Here is a 24,477-nt window from a genome sequence, read left to right as displayed (position 1 = left end):
TTTTTTTTTTGTAACACTGGGGCACCTAATTCTTCCTATTCATATGATGAGGTTTTACCAGATCTCACAGTGCCTTTCTTTGCCTATTTTCCTGATCAATAGCTACCCCAGAATCTCCCATATCCTTGAGATGTATACATTAAATCCATACTTCCATTATCTGCTCTTCTTTGACTTCAGGAGTTTTCTGTATTAAGAAAAATCTTTACATATCCCTTTTATCTCTTGTAACATTCTTTATGGACTGATTACCTTCATAACTACTGCTAAAGCTCCCAGGATATGCAGATAGAAAAACCCACTGCAAACTTGATACAAGGATAGGTTCCAGAAAAGAATTTCCAACCAAGGAAAAGGAGCTATAAAAATGGCTTATCAAGTATATTCGCTAAAAATATCAGTGTCATAAAGAGAAGGTTGAGAAAGCCTGAGACTTTTAAGGGACATTAAAGATTAAAATGGCAACTAAATACAATATGTGATTCTAGACCTGCACTGTCCCATATGACAGCAACTGATAACATGTGGCTACTTAAATTGATATTAATTGAAATTCAGTAAAATTCAAAATTTAATTTCTCAATTACAATAGCCACATTTCAAGTGCTCAATACCTACTTGTGGCTGGTGGTTACTGTATTAGACAGGGCAGGTGTATTCGTAAATTTTGTACTTTTATTCTTAGAGTATGTAATCCCTTTAGGATAATTCTTGGGTTCAATGCCAGTTACTTAGTAAATACTTAAGTAACAAGCCAAATATTTATTGCTGTATCTGGTAAATGTGCAAAGTTTGCCCTTGTAAATCATTAAAATAAGAATGACTACATTTGTTTCAATTTTCTATGGGTAATGAAATTAAGAGATTGAAAACACTGGGTTTTTATGACTTTTGCATTTTTGTGCAGCCCTCTGTTAACAAACTCCTACTTTAAACAATGAAAATAAATGGCTAATAAAGATAATTAATATCACCATTAGGTCAACAGTTTTGTTGGGTTCTCAAAGTTATGGTTTGTCAACAATAGGAAAATTTTAGTATTCTAATATTTTAAACCCTCTTAAAATTAAAGTAAATAAATGTTTTCAGATATTAATTTTTATGAAATAATCTTGTTTTAGCAAGAAAATCAAGGGAGTGCTCTTAATTGAAAATATGTGAACATTCCTATTTTGGACAATGTTCTTGCCTTTGAGCTTTGCTTATTAAAAAGACAGCATTGTGCTGAACATTTGCTGTGTATGGAAGACCATGATAATATATTAGTAAATAACACAAATGCCTAATTTTGAAGAGTAATCCATTTGCTTCCATGATCTATGCATCAGAATCATGACCAGTACATATTCTCAGCTTTGGCAAATGCAAAGTCATTTATCAAAAAACTATTTTTAAAAATGTTTGCTCCTAACTCTTAAAAATTAAGTGTTTGTACTATTTAGTAATACAATATTACCACGGTATCCAACATCCCTTCATGATAAAATTCCTCTACAAACTACACATCAAAGGAACATACTTTGAAAATAAGAGCCATCTATGACAAACCTACAGCCAACATCATACTGAATGGGCAAAAGTTGGAAGCATTCCCCGCTGAGAACTGGAACAAAACAAGGATGCCCACTGTCACCACTCCTATTTAACATCATATTGGAAATCCAATGTGACAGAGCAATCAGGGAAGACAAAAGACATCTAAAATGAAAAGAGGAAGTCAAATTATATCTCTTCACTGATGATGTGATTCTATACCTAGAAAACTCTAAAAATTTCATCAAAAGACCCCTAGATCTGACAAATGGCTTCAGCAAAGTCTCAGGATACAATATCAATGTACAAAAATCAGCATTTCTTACATCAATAGCATACAAGCTGAAAATCAAGAACATAATCCCATTTAAAATAGTTACCAAATAAAATATATAGTAGTACATATAATCATGAGGTGAAAGATCTCTGCAAGGAGAACTACAAAACACTGCTGAAAGAAATCATGAATGAATGACACAAATAAATGGAAATGTATCCCATGTTCATGGGTTGAAAGAATATTGTTAAAATGTCCATACTGCCCAAAGCAATCTATAGATTCAATGCTATTTTTATCAAATTGCCGACATTATTTTTCACAAATTAGGAAAAAATATTCTAAAATTGATATGAAACCAAAAAATGATAAATGATAATCTAATCCCTAATAGCCAAAATATTACTAAGCAAAAAGAATAAAGTTGGAGGCATCACATTAACTGATTTCAAACTATGTTGCGAGGCTATAGTAACCAAAACAGCATAGCACTGGTACAAAAATAGATGCACAGACCAATGGAAAAAGAATGGAGAACCCTTAAATAGAGCTGCACACCTACAACCAGCTGACCTTTGATAGAGTCAACAAAAATAAACAATGAGAAAAGGACTCTCTATTCAATAAACGTTGCTGGAAAACCTGGCTAACCGTATGCAGAAGAATGAAACTGGACCCCTAACTCTCACTATGTAAAAAAATTAACTTGAGATGGATTAAAGATTTAAATATAATGATGTTAAATTGTCAAAATTCTAGTAGAACACCTAGGAAGTATTCTTTTAGATATTTGTCTAGGCCGATAATTTATGAAGACCTCAAAAGCAAATGCAACAAAATCAAAAATAGACAAATGGGACTTAAAGAGCTTCTGCACAGCAAAATAAACTATGAAGAGAATACACAGACAACATACAGAATGGGAGAAAATATTTGCAAATTATGAATTTGACAAGTGATATCCACAATTTATAAGGAACTTAAATCAACAAGCATAAACAACTTCATTAAAAGTGGGCAAATAATATGAACAAACACTTCACGAAAAAAGATAAGTGGCTGAAAAACATAGGAAAAAATGCTAATTTCACTAATCACTGAAATGTGAATCAAAACCACAAGGAGATACCATCTTACACAAGTCAGAATGACTATTATTAGAAAAAAAAAGTAACCTGTTGGCGATGTTGTGGAGAAAAGAGAATGCTTATACACTGTGGTGGGAAGGAAAAGTAGCTTGGCCCCTGTGGGAAATAGTTTGGAGATTTCTCAAAGAGAGAAAAATAGAGTTAACATTAGACCCAGCAATTCCACTACTGCGTATATACCCAAAGGAAAATAAATTGTTGTATATGTATTGCAGCACTATTCACAATAGCCAAGATGTGGAATCAACCCGGGTGCCCATTAATGGTGAATTGGATAAAGGAAATGTGGTACATATACACCATGGACTATAACAAAATCATTAAAAAAAAGTCCTTTACAGAAAGGTAGATGCATCTGGAGGCCAAAATCCTAAGCAAATTAATGCAGAAACAAAATCAAATACTTCATATTGTCACTTGTAAGCAGAAGTTAAATATTGGGTACATTCACAAAGATGGGAACAGTAGACACTGAAGAGTACAAAGGCAGGGAGGGAAGCAGTTGAGGGTAAAGTTTGAAAAACTGCCCCTCCAGTACTACGTTTGGTACTGGGCAACAGGATCATTAGAAGCCCAAACCTCAGCAACATGCAATATACTCATGTAACAAATCTGCACATATACCCCCAGAATCTAAATAAAAATTAAGTTAAAATGACATTTAAAAAATTAAACTAGAAATGTTTGGAGGCATTGAAGAAAAACTCAACTGGAAAAATTCAAACCAATATTGGTTTAGATTTCGTTGTCAGTTAGTACAACTTTTAAGGGTATTGCTTTTGGGTGTTGGTTAATACAATTTTTGAAGATTGTTGTTTTGTGTGGTTACCTGGGAGTTTCCTGGGTAATGACCAAATGTGCTCTGAGAGGAGAGGGAGAGATCCCATTATTGAGATAATATGTTATACTGGTATAGCAGTCAACTAGCTTTGTTCTAACTCCACTGAAACAATCTTTTTAGGAAGTTCAAATGGATTTTAACTTTAAAGTTTAGATTGCTAATTTAAATAAGAATGCATTATTATATTGGGGTCAACTAGATTTATTTTTGATGTTGTGCAGATTTCAACTGAGATCTGAATACGGTATTGATATTTGCATTTTGTTGTTGTTGTTTTTGAACTCCTAACATCTCTGCCATATAATAGCTGCTCAATAAATGTTAAATAAGTAAATAATTTTTTGAAGTTTGCTTTTGATTATGAAAAATACACTTCGCCTAATATGCCTCTAGTAGCAATTTCAGCAAGATACCACATGATGGGGTTGCTCTTCTATGAACAAAGACTTCCAAAAAGAAAATGCCCTTGGTGTATTTCTGGATAGGGTAAAACAATTTAGGAATAGGCAGGAAAAAATTAAAAGTTCTCAAAAAGGACTACCTTCTTTTTTAGGCTAAATATTGTATAGTTGTTTTATAGCAGATGTCTTTTAAAAAGTAAACTAGAGTGATAACTCCCAGCTGTGGATGATATCTAAATTACCCAAGGAGTTCAAAAAACCAATAATTCATTTTCCCTTACTTTGGACCTTCTGATTCAGAAATGCTTAGACAAGGGTGGAGGATCCGTATTGAGAAACAAACAAAACCCTGGAACCACCTCAACTGATGCTCATTCTTTGCTAGAATTGAGACTCTAAATTAGTGGAATACAAAATTAATGAAATGTTTACTTATTACAAATGGTATGTAAGGGGGAAGTGGAGAATGACTTGATGTCAAAAGAGATTTCTAACAGGATGAGAGACAAAAAGCAACAGGTAAAGCTAATGTGACAATTCAGAAGTAACACAATGGGAGGACCATTTGGAGTATGGGTAATCTGTTCTACAACTGTCTGTGGCCCCTGTGATCGCAATTATTTTAATGCTCATTACATTCAGTGGCATTCATAATGATTCCACTTAGTCATTTGTTTCTAGAATATAACGTATTTTCAAAGATCCATATTAAAACCATCACCACCTAAAAAAGAAACTTCAAAGAGACATCAGGTTTGTTCCCCTAAAGTTTTAATTTACTATGCAACCTCTTTATTTCCTGCTCTTTGGTGAAACTTCTGGGATAAATAGTGTCTGCTTTCTACTTTACAGTATTTGTGTATACATCTTTGAGTAATAAGGAGAGTTTTTTTTTTTTTTTTTTAACTTCTAAGTTTGCACTAAAAGTTTAGTTTTAACTAAAAGTTTTAAGTTCGGGAGTACTAGTGCAGGTTCATTACATAGATAAGCTTATGTCATGTGGGTTTGGTAGACTAAAAGTAGAAAAGGGTCGACATCTTAATTATCTTTGTTTAACAATGTTTTATCAAATATAGATGTTTGATTTGTTTGACTTCAAATCAAGCTCAGACAGCTAGGAAATGTGCTCATGGCTGATTTTCCCAAAATGTCTAAGAATTGAGACTTATTTCATTACTTTTTAATGTTTCCTTCTACAAAGAGGAGAAGGAATTTGTTTGAAATCACTTCTCTGGCAGTTGTCTAGCTAGGATTTATTTATTTTTTTTTACTTTATCTCAGTGGTATGGATTTATACATAATTTCTTATCAATCAAAATATAAAATGTCTATAGAATACATAAAATAAATGTTTTAATTTATCTGTTGTGTCTAATAGTAGATAAGCATTTCCAAAAAGTATCAAAACAACTTTCTAAATATATTAAAAGTTACAAAAATACATATCTGATTTTGCAAAGAACGAAATGATAACATTGATTGGGATTGAATAGCATGTTAACCCTCTTAATTTTTGAGTAAAGCTCATAGAGTGAAGAATCTGTACCTAGAGAGAGAAGAGAATCCAAAATATGTATTTTCATAATGTTTTTCTCCCAGTTTGCTTCCAATGATATTAAAATTGCATGGAGATAGAAAATTCCGTCAGATTTAACTTCTGTTAAAAATTAGCCAGTGTGGGATTTATGCATGATTCATAATTTACTGTCATATAATTAGTGATGGAAAAGGACAATGAGCCTGGAACAGAAGAAAATCATCCTGCTGTTTTATGACTTTTTTTAGATAATGCTGAATAGTACATATGGTTTAGGTTAATTTTACCAATCTATTATATTGTAGTCCTAAAATGTGATTTATTTGAATATTTTGTCTCATTATCTTTAATCAAATTCTACTTTATGATAGTCAATTTGTCATGACCTCAATAAGCATAAGGCAAAAATAATAGTAGAGTTTTAATTTAGTGCTTAAAAAAATCAACACAGCTGAGAAGGGACTTCCTATCATTTGTTTCACTGACAATTTAAATAGAGTTTGAAGAAATACTTTTGAGCAAACTTGTTGCATATATTATCTAAGATAATATAACATTGAAAAGATTTGCAAGTATCTTCAAAGATTGACCAATTTTTAGCTGACATCTCAACATTTGTAAAATGCTAGTGAAAAACGTTTGGCAAAATTGTGTTTTTTAAATTTTATTTAGAACAATTCTGTTTGGCTTTCTGTTGTGACTTAAAGGTGGCCTTTTACCTGTTGTGCTGCTTTGTCTAGAAGTATTTCTCTACTAACTGAGGCCATTTATTAGAATTCCTATTCTGGTGTCTTGAGAAAGTTGTGCCAGAACTCAGAAACTCAGAGCACTTCTTTAATATGCATTTGCATGTGTATAGATAGATAATATATAGATACTTAAATTACAAGAATGTAAAATAAATTACATTAAACGATAGTAGCTTTTGCAATTATTTTCAAGTTCAAAATTTTGAGTTTCAGGAAGAATTAGGAGAGAAAAAAGTAAGAAAAGAAATCTTTCCGTGGCCATCTTGAAAGTGTTTTGATAAGCCCAGAGTGACCTCATACTCAGTAGTGAAAAACTGAAGGCTTTTCCTCTAAGATCAGGAACACTCTCACCACTTCTATTCAACATAATATGGAAGGTCTTAGCTAGAGAAATTAGGCAAGAAAAATAAAAGGCATCCAAATTGGAAAGGAAGTAGTAAAATCATCTCTGTTACAGATGGCATGATCTTATATATAGAAAGCTCTAAAGACGCCACCAAAAAAGTTTGTTAAAACTAACGAATTCAATAAAGTTGCAAGATACAAAATCAAAATACAAAAATCAGTTGCATTTTCACATGCTAAGAATGAATTATTCAAAAAACTAGCCAGGTGAGGTGGCCGGCGCCTGTAGTCCCAGCTACTGGGGAGGCTGAGGCAGGAGAATGGCATAAACCTGAGAGGCGGAGCTTGTTTGCAGTGAGCTGAGATCCGGCCACTGCACTCCAGCCTGGGCGACAGAGCAAGGCTCTGTCTCAAAAAACAAGCAAACAAACAAAAAAACAATGAATTACTCAAAAAAAAAGAAAACCCATTTACAATAGCATCAAAAAGAATAAAAATACTTAGGAATGCATTTAACCAAAGAGGTGAAAGATCTGTACACAAAAACTTTAAAACATTGATGTAAACATTCAAGAAACAATTAAATGGAAATACATTTTTCGTCCATGGATTGGAATAATCGATATTATTAAAGTGGCCACAGTACCCTAAGTGATTTACAGATTCAATGTAATCTTTAACAAAATTCCAATGAAACTTTTCTCAAAGGTAGAAAAAACAATGCTAAAATTTATATGAAACCTCAAAAGATCCTAAATAGCCAAAGCAACACTGAGCAAGAACAAAGCTGGAGGTATCACACTTCCTGATTTCAAAATATATTACAATGCAACAGTAATTAAAACAGTATGGCACTGGCATAAAAACAGACACACAGACCAATGGAACAGAATAGAAAACCGAGGAATAAGCACATTTACAGTCAACTGATTTTTGACAAGGGTGTAAAGAACATACACTGGGGCAAGGATAGTCTTTTTAATAAATGATGTTGAGGAAACTGAATATTCACATGAAGAGAATGAAATTCGGCCCTTATCTTACCCCATATATAAAATCAACTTAAAAGTCATTAAAAATTTAAATGTAAGACTTTCAACTGTAAAACTTCGAGAAGAAAACACAAAGGAAAATCTTCTTGACATTGGTCTGGACAATGACTTTTTGGATATGACCTCAAAAACACAGCAACAAAAGCAAAAATAGAGAAGTGGGATTATATCAAACTGAAAAGCTTTTCCATGACAATAAAAAGATCAACAGAGTGAAGAGACAATATGCAGAATGGGAGAAAAAATATTTGCAAGTCATACATCTGATAAGGGATCAATAATCCAAAATAGATAAAGAACACAACCCAAAATAAAAAATAAGTTAATTTAAAAGTAGCCCAAATATTAAAAATGTGCAAAAGACCTGAATAAACACTTAATATTTTTCCAAAGAAGTCAACAGGTCTATGAAAAAGTGCTTACCGTTACGAATCATCAGGGAAATGTCAATCAAAACCACAATGAAATATTACCTCACACTAGTTAGAATGACCATCAAAAAGACAAGAGATACGTGTTGGCGAAGAGGTGGAGAAAAGGGAACCCTTATACATTGTTGGTTAGTAGGAATGTAAATTGATACAGCTATTACAGAAACCAGTATGAAGGCTCTGAAACCCTGTCTCTACTAAAAATACAAAAAAAAAAAAAAAAAAAAAAAAAAAAAAGCCGGGCGCGGTGGTGGGTGCCTGTAGTCCCAACTACTTGGGAGGCTGAGGCAGAAGAATGGCATGAACCCAGGAGGCAGAGGTTGCAGTGAGCCGAGATCATGCCACTGTACTCCAGCCTGGGCGACAGAACGAGACTCCATATCTTAAAAAAAAAAAACCAAAAAAACCCAAAAAAGAAACAACTTACCTTGTGAATCAGCAATCCTACTTCTGGCTATATATAAAACATATGAAATATCTCGAAGGGATATCTGTATGCCCATGTTTATTACAGAATTATTCACAACAGCTGAGATACGGAAACAAACTAAGTGTCCATCAATGAATGAATGGAAAAAGAAAACAATTTAGATATATAGATATTTATAAAAATATTCAATGGAATATAATTCAGCCTTAAAATTAAGGAAATCTTGCCATTTGCAACAACATGGATGAGCCTGGAGGACATAATGCCAAGTAAAATGAGCCAGACATAGCAAAACAAATATTGTATTATCTCACGTATGTGTGAAATCTAAAAAAGTTGAACTCATGAAAACAGAGCATCAAATGGTACTTGCTGGGCCCTGGAGATTGTGGGAAATGGAGAAATATTGGTTAAAGGGTACAACCGACTTAAACGTTTAAGTCAGGCATGATGAATAACCTCTGGAGATCCAATGTACAGCATGGTGAATATAGTTAATGATGCTGCATTGTACACTTGACATTTGCTGAAAGAGTATGTCTTAAGTGTTCTCACACAAAAGATCACTGTATGAGGTGATAGATATGTTAGCTTCATTGTGGTCATCACTTTACAATGTGTACATATATTAAAACAGGTTTGTACCCCTCAATTTATACAACTTTCACTAGTCAATTATATGTCAATAAAGCTGGGGGAAAATGTGTTCTGATCAAAAAAACACAAAAAAATAACAATGAGAAGGGAAAGCTCGTGGTCATCTTTCTTAAGGCATAAAGGTTGGCCAGTTGGTTCCTGACTAGAAGCAGTCACTTGCTTATGTGGTCTGATTTAAGGGGTCTGTAAAAGCTTCCTCTCCACAGTTTAGTGCTTCACTACTTGTAATGAATATTTGAGCACACACTGAATGTGAGACATTGTCTTCCAATGGGTGAGAATTTTTTTTTAAGATGTGAAACTGTTTTTATGGATATTAAATTGTAAAGAAATTAATAAGATAACAGAATTTTCAAAATTTAACTTAATTTCCCTAAGATTTTCTTTTTTCTTTTTCATATGAAGTTATCGTTTAAGAAAATATCTGCCTAAAACTTTAGGATAGAAGCTGAGACTTTGTAGCAAAGATTAATAAATAAGCCAAGCAATAATTAGAAATAGGTGAGAATTTGAATATGGGTGAAGAGAGGACCAAAACAGCAGAGTATCACAGGTTCAAGGACTTTCATCAAATCAAAAATTTAATTGAACTTGCCCATCGAAAATTTAATTGAACTTGCCCATATTTCTTGAATAAAAAAGTCACCATCTCATTAAATTTTGAAGTCTGCTTTGTGTTCTTATTTTTTGCAAGCTTTATACATATGCGTATGGTGTGTAAATTCAAAAATAAGTTGTATTTCTGTGATGCACAAGTCATGAACTGAATTGTTTTAGTAGAGAGAGGACTCAGAACTATAGATAAGGTGATCATGGGTATATAAGCCTGCTTGAGAATTCATAGAAAACTTGGAGAGACATTGAACTCCCAGAGTACCTGGAATGTGACATTATTTGCTCTTAATTATCAGATAGATTACAGTTTATATTTGGGTTGTTATATAGTTACTAAGATACTTAAATACTATACTCTCTATTGGATATTTCACATATATTATCACTATATTTTATTTTACTTTAAGTTCTGGGATACATGTGCAGAACATGCAGGTTTGTTACGTAGGTATACATGTGCCGTGGTGGTTTGCTGCACCCATCAACCCGTCATCTAAGTTGTAAGCTCTGCATGAATTAGGTATTTGTCCTAATGCTGTCCTTCCACTTGCCTCTCACCCCCACAACTGGCCCTAGTGTGTGTTGTTCCCCTCCCTGTGCCTATGTGTTCTCATTTTTCAGCTCCCAATTATGAGTGAGAACATGTGGTGTTTGGTTCTCTCTTCCTGTTACCACTTTTAATTTTTACAATAACTTTATGAAATATTTTGTTGCCCTTTTTTAGACAGAGTTCAAAAAAGTTAACACTTCTTCAAAATTACACAGCTACTGACTCATGTTGGAACCAGATCTGATTTCCAAGCTATTCTTCCCTCTGAACAAAATATATGTATTTGCTGAGAGATAAATAAGTGTACTTTACTTTGTAATTTATACACAGAAGTGGATTAGATTTAAAAACATACAGTGGCTGGGTGTGGTGGCTCATGCCTGTAATCCCAGCACTTTGGGAGGCCAGGGTGGGCAGATCATGAGGTCAGGAGATCAAGACCATCCTGGCTAACACGGTGAAACCCCGTTTCTACTAAAAATACAAAAAATTAGCTGGGCGTGGTGGTGGGCGCCTGTAGTCCCAGCTACTTGGGAGGCTGAGGCAGGAGAATGGCGTGAACCCGGGAGGCGGAGCTTGCAGTGAGCTGAGATCACGCCACTGCACTCCAGCCTGGGTGACAGAGCAAGACTCCGTCTCAAAATAAATAAATAAATAAATAAAATAAAAACATACAGTAAAATGTCTTGCGTAGGGCTAGTAGGAAAGCACGCGCTGGCACTGGAAGAGTCTTATTATGGGGGGTTTACCTGATACCTAGTGAAAGGCATGAAGTCTTGGAGTTGTGTAACATGGGGAGTGATGGGCAAAAGAGAGTCATGAGGCCTTCCGGACCTGAAAATTCAGGAGGAAGGGCATTGGAATTCAATTCATAATTTTGCCTGGGACTCAACTCTGCCTAGGTCTTCCAGTTTATGGCTTAATGCCTTCTCTCGTGAAAGGATTGACAAACTGGGTGACCTTCTTGAGAAGCCCTCAGTTGGATTCACAGTGGGGGATGTGAACCACAAAGCATACAGATGACTTTATAAAAATCTTGTATTTTTTTCTCCAAACTGACACAAAGGTCTGCGGTGCAAAGGTCAGCCTTTATTGTTGCAGTGAAAATGCTCCTATTTATTTTTCAATTAGTTGGCTAGGAGACTTCAGGTCGTGATGAATGATTACCCTTGAAAAGCAGCAGCCTTCCAGGCTCCAGACTGTCGGGCCTGAGCTCATCTAGATGGACATGCCTTGGAGGTGATGTTTAGAGGGCAGGGTCATGACTGCTCACAGACCCTTACAAAGCCTCATGGCTTTTCAGCTGAGTGAGAAAGGAATATGCTTTGCGACTTTTCCATAGTCTGATTCCAGGGATCTATCTTTGGAGAAGAAAGAAAAGATATGGAAGGAGGAGGCTGCATATAAAACGATTGGAAATTTGTTCAAAATTAATTTGAAGGGCTAATTAAATTTAATTGGATAAGTTGCCAGACCTGAATCAAAATGAGCTTTTTTTTTTTCTTCTACTTCTCTCTGAACCTCCTCAGAGATTCTTCCCAACACTTTGGACTCATCGTGGCCATTGCAGCTCCTATGGTTGAATATAATTTAATACTATGTTCCCTTAGGCAGCCAGTCTCTGGGTTAAGCAACGCTGTAGCCAAAGAATTATAAAATTATAATGAAGGGACCTTGGGAGGTCATCCTTTCACTTTTACCTAAACCATTGCAAAACTGATTATATGTTGCTTTTAAATTCAATCAAATCTTATTAGATGCTGGCTTCCTCTGATTGTCCAATTGTAAAGCAAGTGCCTTGATCATCCTATCACCTAGGAATATATTTAATGTGTTTATGTCATTATCTTCGTACCTGCTACTTATTTGCCCATGCACTTTTTGTATGTTTTCAATAGTGAAGGCTCTCTGTAAGGCATGGATTATAATTTCCATTTCTTCTGCGTGACACATAGTGAAGCATTTTTTTAAATATAAACATTTCTTTTATATATCTCTACAAAGTGATAATTTGGGAAAATAATTACCTTAGTGATTCAGTTCTTGCCATAATGCTACGTAACAAATCATCCTGAAATTCAAAGACTAAAAACGATAATCATTTATTCCCAGTCCCCCAGCTGCAATGCACATGGGGATTGGCCAGTCTATCAAGGATTGGCCAGGCTGGCCTCCACGCTACTGTTTGGGATCAGGTTTGTTCCTGATGTCCCTCCTGTTCCTTAGACCAGCAGGTGAACCTGGGCATGTTCTCCTCATAGTGGTGGCAGAATCATAAGAGGTCAAACCAAATTATTCAAGCACATTACCCCAGCATGTTATTGTAAACATGTTTAAACATATGGAAGAGAGGAAGCAACTGGACAATGAGCACCCATATAGGTACTACAATTATTGATTCCACTATTAATATTTTGCTAGACCTGCTTTATTACTTGTATATCCATCCAACCCTCATCTCTCTGTACATCCATTAGTTCATCTTATTTTTCTATATGTCAGAGTAAGTTCCAGATAGCAGTATATTTCACCCGTAACTTGTGAAAATGCATATCATTATCAACTGTTTCATATTTGCTTACATTTTGGGTACAATTTATATACAGTGACAAGCACAAATATTAAGCATACTATTCTATGAGTTTTAATAAATGTAGATGCTAGTGTTAGTGTAACATTTTCCTGTCAAGTTACAGAGTGTCCATGATGCCCACAGAAAATTCCCCCATGATACTTCACAGTATGTTCTCGTCTCTCGAGTCTAGAGGCAACCACTGTTCTGATTTTGTTTATATAGTACAATTTAGCTGTTTTAGAACTTCATATGTATGGGTTCAGACGTAGGAAATCAAATGTGTTAGGTTTGTTTTATTGAGCATCATTTTTTAAGCATTCTTGTATAATTGTACAATCAATAGTTTCTTTTTGTTTCTGTGCAATATTAAATTGTATGAATATACCAGTGTGTTTACCCATTCTCTGTTGGTGGATGCCTAAGCTCTTTACTGTTTTTAAAACAAAACTGTTATGTTCATTCTCATATATATCTTTTTTTGTGAACTTAAGCTTGCTTTCTTTTGAATAAATACACAAGAGTAGAAACAGAAACCTGGTATTTTTATGTTATGGTTTAAAATATTTCCACAAATTCTTTGACACTCTTTTCTTCAAAAGCAAGAGCCTAATTCTACTCAAGTGCAGGTAGGACTTAGATCCCTGCTTTTAACAAATAAGGAAAGAAGTCATGGTGCACAGTGTTATACTCAGTTCAGGTTGCTATAACGGAATCCCATAGCCTGGGTGGCTTACAAGCAACAGACATTTATTTCTCACAGTCTGGAGGCTGAACATTGAAGATCAAGGTGCCAGCATGCTCCACTTCCGGTGCAGCCTCTCTCTTCCACATTGCAGACTGCCTGCTGTGCCTTGTATCCTCACATGGCGGAAAGAGCAAGACAGTTCTTTGGGATCTCCTTTTTTATTTATTTCTTTATTTAATTTTTAAAAATGTTACTTTAAGTTCTGGGATACATGTGCAGGACGTGCAGGTTTGTTACCTGGGTATACATATGCTATGGTGATTTGCTGCACCTATCAGCCCATGATCTAGGCTTTAAGCCCCACATGCATTAGGTATTTGTCCTAATACTCTCCCTCCCCTAGCATGCCCCCCCAACCCCAAATAGGCCCTAGTGTGTGAAGTTCCCCTCCCCGTGTCCATGTGTTCTCATTGTTCAGCTCCTGCTTATGAGTGAGAACATGCGGTGTTTGGTTTTCTGTTCCTGTGTTTGTTTGCAGAGGCTGATGGTTTCCAGCTTCATCCATGTTCCTGCAAAGGACATGAATTCATTCTTTGTTATGGCCACATAGTATTCCATGGGTATGTGTGCCACATTTTCTTTATCCAGTCTATCATTGATGGCCATTTGGGTTGGTTCCAAGTCTTTGCTGTTGTGAATAGTGCTGCAGTAAACATACATACGCATGTGTCTTTGTAGTAGAATGATTTATAATCCTTTGGGTATATGCCCAGTAATGGGAGGGCTGGGTCAAATGGTATTTCTGGCTCTGGATCCTTGAGGAATTGCCACATTGTCTTCCACAGTGGTTGAACTAATTTACAGTCCCACCAACGTGTAAAAGTGTTCCTATTTCTCCACAGCCTCATTAGAATCTGGGATCTAATAAAACTACAGAGCTTCTGCACAGCAAAAGAAACTATCATCAGAGTGAATAGGCAACCAACAGAATGGGAGAAAAATTTTGCAGTCTACCTATCTGACAAAGGTCTAATATCCAGAATCCACAAGGAATTTAAACAAATTTACAAGAAAAAAAAACTATCAAAAAGTGGGTAAAGGATATGAACAGACATTTCTTAAAAGAAGTCATGTATGTGACCAACAAACATGAAAAAAGCTCATCATCACTAGTCATTCAGACAAAGGGCTAATATCCAGAACCTACAAAGAACTCAAACAAATTTACAAAGAAAAAATAAACATACATCAAAAGTGGAGCCAAAGGATATGAATAGACATTTCTCAAAGAGGACATTCATACAGCCAACAGACATGAAAAAATGCTCATCATCACTGGCCATCAGGAAATGCAAATCAAAACCACAATGAGATACCATCTCACACCAGTTAGAACCGGCGATCATTAAAAAGTCAGGAAACAACAGGTGCTGGAGAGGATGTGGAGAAATAGGAACACTTTACAACTGTTGGTGGGATTGGCAACTAGTTCTACCATTATGGAAAACAGTGGTGATTCCTCAAGGATCTAGAACTAAAGTACCATATATTTAACCATCCCATTACTGGAGTGCTATACCAAGGGATTAATCCATGCTGCTATAGACACATGCACACATATGTTTATTCGCGGCACTGTGTCCTAACAACAAAGACTTGGAATCAGCAAATGTCCATCATTGTTGACAGACTGGATTAAGAAAATGTGGCACAGATATACTATGGAATACTATGCAATATAAAAAGGATGAGTTTGTGTGTCCTTTGTAGGGACATGCAGCTGGAAATATCGTGCCAGCCAGCTATTACAAGAACAGAAAACCAAACTTTAGCATGTTCTCACTCATGGGTGGGGTGAACAATGAGAACACTTGGACACAGAAGGGGAACATCACACTGGGGCCCTATCATGTGGGGAGGGGGGAGGGGGGAGGGATTGCATTGGGGTTATACCTGATGTAAAATGGCGAGTTGATGGGTGCTTTGTGAGTTGATGGGTGCAGCACACCAACATGGCACAAGTATACATATGTAACAAACCTGCACGTTATGCTCATGTACCCTAGAACTTAAAGTATAATAATAAAAAATAAAAAATAAAAAAATAAAAATGCACATCAAAACCACAATGAGATATTATCTCATGGCAGTTAGAATAGTGATGATTAAAAAGTCTGGAGTCTCCTTTAATAAGAGCAGTAGTCCTATACTTGGAGGCTATGCTTCTGAGACCCAATTTTCACCCTAAGGCCCCATCTCCTTATGCCATAACATTGGGAGTTAGGATTTCAACCTATAAATATTGGCGAGGGATGCAAACATTGTTCTGTGTTAAAGTTATAAAAAGTCTTGTGACTTTCTCAGTGCTTGCTCTCTCTCGGATCCCTCACCCTAGGTAAAGCCAGGTGAAATATTGTAAGGACACTCAAGTAGCCCTATGAAGAAGAATGTGTGGTGGGAAAACTAGTTCTCCTCCTAATCACCTGCCTTTAATTGAGCTATATTGAGTGAGCTGTCTTGGAAATAGTTACTCCAGCCCTGTCAGGCCTGTAGATGACAGAAACTGGAGTTCACACCTGACTGAAACTTTCTAAGACCAGCTGAGCTGCTCCTGAATTTCTGACACATAAAGTCTGTGTGAGATAATACATAGTTATTGTCCTCTTAGTTTTAAGCCATTAGATTGTGGGTAGTTTTATGCAGCAGTAAATAACCTAGTTTCTGTTACTTGTGGGTTCTGGCTTACCCTTGTTCTCCTCCGCTTTATATTCATCTTCCCTTCCTGGTCATCTGCCTCATGGACTTCAGCTAGAAGACAAAAGTGTTACACAAACTGGTCAACCAGCTCCCACAATTGCTTATGGTCAAATTGTGTTAAGAGTTCTGCCTCTTTACTTGTACTCTGACTGACAAAGAATTTGTCAATAAGAATTGGCTTGGGGGGCAGAATCTTAAGCATAATTCTATGAGCTATTTCTAGATTACTTGAAATTGGTCCTCTGATCAGATGAAGTTTAGACATTGTTGACTCTATTTCCAGTAACAAAGGGGATCTGCTGGCCCTAGGAATTCAGTGGCAATTAATTTATGGAAATTATTATTGCTTGTAGACATAATAAAAAACCTGTTGAAGACAAGTATCTGCATCATGTATTTGCTGTTACAGAACATTTTTGTGTGTGAAAATAGAGTATGATAGGCTAAGTTGGTTGTTCTAAATATGCTGGAAAATTTAGGGAAAGTGATGAACTCATTGCAGTGTTTTTAGCTCCCAGCTCAATGTCTACTGTAAGAGAGGTGACAGCTTCTGTGACTGCCCTTAAAACCATACCAAACCTTAGCCTCTACAGCTGCAGAGCTAAAGATTTTGAAAATCAAATCCAAAGTCTGTTTCTACAAATGGGTTTATATCACACAAATTGAATTCCCAACTTCTCAGTGTCTCTTTTGGGAGAGTTGGAGCATTAAGTAACAACCATTTTGTTGTTGTTACTGGAAGAAACCTTCCATCCTTGCCTGAGAAAATTAATGAATTCTTGTCTACAAGGATAACCTCCCCCGTTGGTAGTTGCCTTGTGTGAGATACTGCTGATTCTTCTCAGTACCTACCTTCCTTTCCTCTTCTTGCTTAGAGGCCTACATGTAGACTCAAGTCCAACATGGACTAGAGGGTGAGATAAAACAGTGTAAGTAGTAGTATACACACCAAAAGAATTACATGGTTTTCCCCATTTATATCAACAAAACCTGGGGAATATGCATATGAACGGATCTTAAGGAATTGAGACTCATTTTTTTGAACATTTTTTGTGTGTAATATATTTTAATACAATTGATTTTTGTATTAAGTCTTGAAACTTTAAGAAATTCATTTATTAGTTGTAATTGTTTGAGCCAGTTCACACCCCAGAGCTCCTTGAGTTAAGGAGAGGCTGGGTTCCACTGAGGAAAGACCTTACTACATTGCCAAAAATATTTACTGTTTATCTTCCTCCTAGCCTTTCACAAAAGGACCTATTGTTACTTGTCAGGGTGAAAGGGAAACAATCTTAATTTTTCAGCCATTACTAAACATTACTGTGATATGTTAGTTACAGTAGTAGCTTACAGAGGTCCAGTGACCATTGGAGTTTTGACTTGGGTCCATTTCAAAAAGCAGGTCCAGTGGGTTCCCCAATCCACTTTGTGGGGTGATTTTATTTTTGTCTGCAGTTCTAGAATGTGTAATTGGAATAGTCATACTCAGCCACTGGTAGGTTCCCCACGGCTCATTCATTCCATGATACATGGAATAAAAAAAATTCCAATTGTGGTAGAAAAGGCCACATGGAAACAACTAGAACTGCCTCAACTTTTGAAAAGAGTAAAACTAAAATAAAACCACATTTCTGGAGGAATTGCAGATTGCAGAGATTATGTCAGCATCAGGAAACAGTAGTGGCGATCCCAGCCACGTCCCCATCAACTCACGCACTTGGCCTGTGCAGAAGACAGGCTGATCTTAGAGAATAAGAGGGGCTTGTTTTATACTTACTCAGGTAGTAACGGCAATTACAGCTGCTGTTCCAGATGTGATTTCATTACTGAATCAAAGCAACATATCCCATATCCTTCTGCATCTGGTATGGAGCTGTTGATCCAATGAATGCTTTTCTGTCTATATTTGTTAGTAAAGGCTATAGGAAGTGGGGGAGAGTTCCAGGGCTATCTTTTCTTCAGTTCTGTGCTTTTTTTATGAGAAGGGATCTTGTTTTTCTCCCAGGCTGGAGTGCAGTGGCGTGATCTCGGCTCACTGCAAGCTCCGCCTCCCGGGTTCACGCCATTCTCCCGCCTCAGCCTCCCAAGTAGCTGAGACTACAGGCGTCCAGGGCTATCTTAACTCTTCAGTTCTGTGCCATATCTACTACTTGGGACAATTGTTACTTTTCTATGCCATAAGATATAGGTTGGGCCATTATATTATATTGTTGTTATTTTCTTATAGGACACAGTAAGCAGTAAGTGCCAGTTATTCTAGATACTTGCATTGCCAGAGGATGGGAAATAAATCAAACAAAAAGTCTGGTGCCTACCATCTTGGTGAAATTTCTGAAAGGCCCAGTGGTTTTAGGTATGCCATGATATTCCTTCCAACCTGAAGAATAAGTTGCTGCATCCAGCCTCTCCTGTGATCTAGAAAGAGATACAATTCTTACTGGAACTCTTTGGTTTTTGGAGGTAAATGTATTCTTCCTTTGGGCATGTAACTCAGACTCACTTCACAGATGGAGAATGAGGATTTTGAAAGAAATTCATGCATGCTTGGAGGATAACTAATTTCCTTTTGAGAACCAATTTCTGGTTTACAACATTGCTTTGACAGAGACTTGATATTTGATTATGGATTACCAAGTTACCAGGCACCTCAGTTGTACATTAAAAACTGGATGTCATCTGGTCCACCAAGACAAAACAGTATGCATGCAGCACTCCATCAACAAATAGAAATGGTATATGTGAGATCAAGTTCAAACTGGGGAGGCCAGAAAAGGGGCAGTAAGTTGAAGGAAGAAGTGGCCCAGATTCTGGTGACACCTACTCTTGCTTCATCATCTTCTTTCTCCCAGTTCAAACCTGTGTTCTCACGGGGAGCATCCTGTGAGCAACTGAGTGAGAATAAGAAGGCTCCAGCATCATCAGCATCGCTTTCAGATGGTTCTGCATGATAAGCAGGCATTACTTGAAAGGGGGCAGCTACAACACTATATTTTCACATTAGAACAATCTGGAGGGACACTGGTGAAGGGATAACCTCCCAGTGGGAAGAACTTCAAACAGTGTACTCAGTCTTTGAGGTCTCAGAAGAGGATCCATCTTTGTCTTTTCCTAGCTTTTGTTTGCTGGCAATGCTTGTCATTCCTTGGTTTGTAGTCACATCATTTTAATCTCTGACTCCATTATCAAATGGCCTTCTCCGTTGTGTCTCTGTGTCTATATTTCCTTCTTATGAAGGCAACAATTATATTGGATATAGGGCCCATCCTAATCTAGTATGACCTCATCTTAACTGGATTCCTTCTGCAAATAACCTATCTATAAATAAAGTCACATTCACAGATTCCTAGTGGACATGAATTTTGGGAAGACACTATTCAGTACAGGGGATAAAGAGGAGTATGTCTAAAATATTCCATCGGATGCTTAGTACTCCCACATCCTGTGATTAATGTCAATGGAAAAGCACAGTGACCCAATTCAATCGGGACTGCTAAAGATGCAGATCATTCATGAATGAATATTGGTGTCATTGCATCAGGCAAGGTACCACCACTAGCTAGAGTGCTTCCTGAGGGCAAAGGGCATATGGCATGAGTACACTGGAAAAATCTTTGTAAGTACCACCTACATGGTCATGTACAGAAATGATGGCTCTAGTAGTTACAAATATAAAAACTTGATTACATATATTTACCAAATACTTTTATTATCTTCTTCTCTCCCATATTCTTACCATCTAACACTTTTTTTTTAATCTCATGATTTTAGTTATAGGATCTCAAGAGTGTGAATGAACCAGAAGAATTAACTGATGTTCATTCAAAGATGAAAAGGGACCTCATCTTTTGGGAAAAGTGTTAGCATTGTTTATTTATTTCTTGAGGCAGAGTCTCACTCTTGTTTCCCGTGTTGAAGTGCAGTAGCACAATCATGACTCACTGTAGCCTTGACCTCTGGGGCTAAAGAGATCCTCCCACCTCAAACTCCCGAGTAGCTGGGACTACAGGTATGCACCATCATACCTGGCTAACTTTTCATATATTTTTTTTTTTTTGTAGAGACAGAATTTCACCATGTTGCCCAGGCAGGTCTTGACCTTCTGGACTCGAGTGATCTGCCCTCTTTGTCTTCCCAGACTGGTGGTCAGCATAATTTTATTTTTATTGTATGCAAGATAATTGCATGATGCCAGGCAAAAATGTGACTGTGTTTTGAAATTAAGTGAAGTTTAGAGGTATGTGTGTGGGTGCTAAGTTGACAAGAAGTCAACGGTGGTGGCTTTGGAATGTCTCAACTTAGCTACTCTGAGCTACACTTCTCAGACTTCTCTTTCCACTATGTTTCCAGTTAGTAGTGGTTAGCAAAACAGTTTTGTGCAAAATCTGGAGAACAGAAGTCAATCAGCAGTCATATATTGCTAAGTCTAGGAATGTTGAGGTAGTGTCGCCACGTACTTTTGTAGCTCATGCATGTCGTGGTTTATTTGCTGGATCATTTTATTGGCATGGGGCAGCAGCTGAGCCTACAATGATTCCACCTCTCACTGGATCCTCTGCAACTTCTCTAACTCCAGGGAAAGGTGTACATTGAGCTCTGTGAAGAAGGGACCAGATTCTCTAAAAAGGACATTCGTGTAATTAAGGTTAGAAGCAGTGAGACTGACACAGGTTCCAGTCTGTTTTATGTGCTCCATTTCATGCATGTGGGAGATTTTAACCATTATTTCCTTATATATTTTTCTGCCGCATTTTCTGCTGCAATAGCTTATGAAATCTTTTAATATTTTTGATAGTTTTTTAAGGCCTCTACATTGTATACAGATGTTTTTTGTTATTGTTGTGATTGTTCTTCAGACTGGGTTTTTCCATTGTTCTGTCTTTAAATTTTTTCTTCTAACATCTATATTCTGTTAAGCTCATTCAGAGATTATTTTACTTCAGATTTTCTTAGCTCTAAAATTTTCATAGCTTCTGTTTCTCTGCTGAGGTTTTGTATTTGTGTACTTTTTACAAACATTTTCATTTACATTTTTGGATCTACTTGAAATAGCTTCTTAAAAATCTCTTTTAAAATTATTTTATCTGTGTCATCTTTGGATCAGTTCCTACTGATTGCTGTATCTTTTGACTAGGGGGTCACATTTTTCTGTATCTTCATAGGGCTAGTGATTTTGGATTATACCCTGGGTTTATGTAGAAACTCTGAATTTGTTACGGTGTTATCAGCTGGACACAGGCTTCAAACACTGTCTTTTCTGATGTAGGCATAAGCTAAAATCTCTCTTCAACTTTTTTGTTGTTGTTGTTTTTGTTTTTGAGATGGAATCTTGCTGTTTTGCCCAGACTGGAATTCAGTAGTGCATTCTTGGCTCACTGCAACCTACACCTCCCGGTTTCAAGTGGTTCTCCTGCCTCAGCCTCCCGAGTAGCTGGGATGATAGGTGCACACCATCATACCCTGCTAATTTTTGTATTTGTATTAGAGATGGGGTTTCATCATGTTGGCCAGGCTGATCTTGAACTCCTCACCTCAGATTATCTGTCTGCCTCGGCCTCCCAAAGTGCTGGAATTACAGGCATGAGCCACCGTGCTTGGCCTTTTCAAATCTTTATCCATACTTTTGGCTGCTTGGAGTCTTCCCCTGCATGCATAGTTCAGGAATCAGTCAGAAATTTTGGCAGAGTTTATTTGAAGAATTAGGGCTTTACCTTTGGGGCTGTTTCATTTATTGAAATTACACCTTTACTTTTCACCTACTCTGTTTGCCCTGAAATCTGCCTTCTGATTGTTTAAGGCTGTAAGACTAAAGATTTTCTATCTGAAATTTAGTTGCCCTATGAAGTTTAACTGGGTCCTACCCACAGAAAATAAAAAGGCCATAAAAAGAAAAGATGCACTTAGTCCCCTTGCTTTCTTTCAAGGGTAGACTTCATTCAATATTTTTTTTCTACTTTTGGATGCTCTCAGACATCTTTGAGGCTTTCTAAAAATGTTTTCTTTAATATTTAAAGTAATCTGTGAGAGAGTCCAATAGGAGATTGTCTCCATTACTGGACTCTAGAAACCAAATGCATTTTAAGTGTCTAGAAACCAAATGCATTTTAAGTGTCTACTTGCATCATTATTTTAGGACTGAATTGGGCAAAGCAACTCATATGTTAAAGCCTAAAATCAAAGGACAATAAAATATATTTTACCGACCAGTAGACTGTGACAAGAATCTTAATTTAAAATACCACTATGAGAAGTAAAGAACTGGTCAAGATTAATATTAACTTGTCAGGTAATGGATATTTACAGTGATTTTTTTTCTTTCTTAAAGTCTTAATATAATGACATATACATCAAGAATTCTGTAATGTTTATATTAAAGATATTCATTCAACAATAATGAAGTTTTTACCATAGTCCAAAATCTGTGTCAAATACTGAGAATGTAGTAATAAAGCTTATAGTCTACTGAAGGAAACAGACATTAAACAAAATTTAGGATAACAACCAATGATAAGAAGAGATAATCAATAGTTAAATGCAGTTGGATGCTTGCCATACATCTGTATATCCAAATTGTCTTTGGGCTCAGCCCCAGGTTTCAGAAGTAAAGGTGATATTACATGTAAATTAGTGGGTATCTAAGAGGAAAAGCAAACTTTGTACCCTGGATGAAAGCCAAGAAAGATGGAATCTTCTAGGAAGATTTACCTTCGCTCTGTGGCAATATGGTGGAAATTACTGCATGGTGTTATTTGACAGATAGACTAAGATACCCCATTACACACACGCAGACACATATGTGCACAAATGCAATCCAATAATATTGGCAATATTTACAATTTGTTACATTGTTAAGAGGCATATCTTGTCAAGATGAAAGACATCCCCAGATGTTTAGCCATAGAGAGCAAGAGGGAGTTCAGAATAGTCTGCATGAAATTATGGTTAACAGTGGCAGGTACAAGGGAACTAGTAATTGCTGAAGAAGGAGCCCGTAAAATGAATTATTCCATCAAGAAGGTGAAGCAGACATCCTCTACCATCAGTACCTGAGTTAAGATAAGTATCACACAGGAAAAGAAGAATGAAGGGTAGTAGAACTGGGAATTTATTTAAAGATATGGAGAAATGACTTTATGTGGATATTGCTAAACAAAGTTTGGAGATGACTTAATTTATCTAGATGGTACTAGACTAAATTTTCTGCAGTGAACCAAAATGGATCCTCAGAGCTATGTCCAATTCAATTATCAAAATATTCTAAAAATTCACATTTGATTTTAAACTTTTAAAAAATATTATGAAAAGATGTTCAATGGGTGAAAACAGTATGCATGAGGTAAGGGAAGGCTTCTCTGAAGCAGGGACTGATAAGCAAATTCCAATAGTGAGGAGAGTTGGACTGGGCCAACAGGGAGGGTTGGCACAGTCCACACATGGGGGAAAGTGTGTGCAAACGTGTTGATTCTGGAAGTAGCTTTCCTCAGGGGCAATCCCAAAGGGGGCCAGCAGGCTCAAGATGTGTAATTGAGGGACAGGGTACATTATGAAATTCAGCATTTGGTTTTGTTTTTCTTGGAAAATAGTCACTGATTATGCTCAAGTGGATCAGAGATAAAATAAGGTTTTAATGTTAAAGAAACAATGCTGGCTGTTCTATGAATAATAAACTGTGAGTTGGAAGTAGGTAAGAGAACTGGTTTCTTCATGAGCAGTAGATTGGAGAGAAAATAAATTGTGGGGGAGACCAAATAGTAGGTTTTGTTGTTGTTGTTGTTGTTGTTTAGGCAGCAGGTGATGGTGTCTGAATATTTCCTGGTTAAAGATTAGAGAAGCCCAAGGCCATAATATTTTTTTTTAAATGAAGAGCAATTATCTTTGCACTTGTTGGAGACAGCTT

Source organism: Papio anubis, chromosome 6 (genome assembly GCF_008728515.1).
Source record: "Papio anubis isolate 15944 chromosome 6, Panubis1.0, whole genome shotgun sequence".
NCBI lineage: Eukaryota > Metazoa > Chordata > Mammalia > Primates > Cercopithecidae > Papio > Papio anubis.
The sequence above is the reverse complement of the archived record's forward strand: the minus strand, read 5'-3'. Positions refer to the sequence as shown.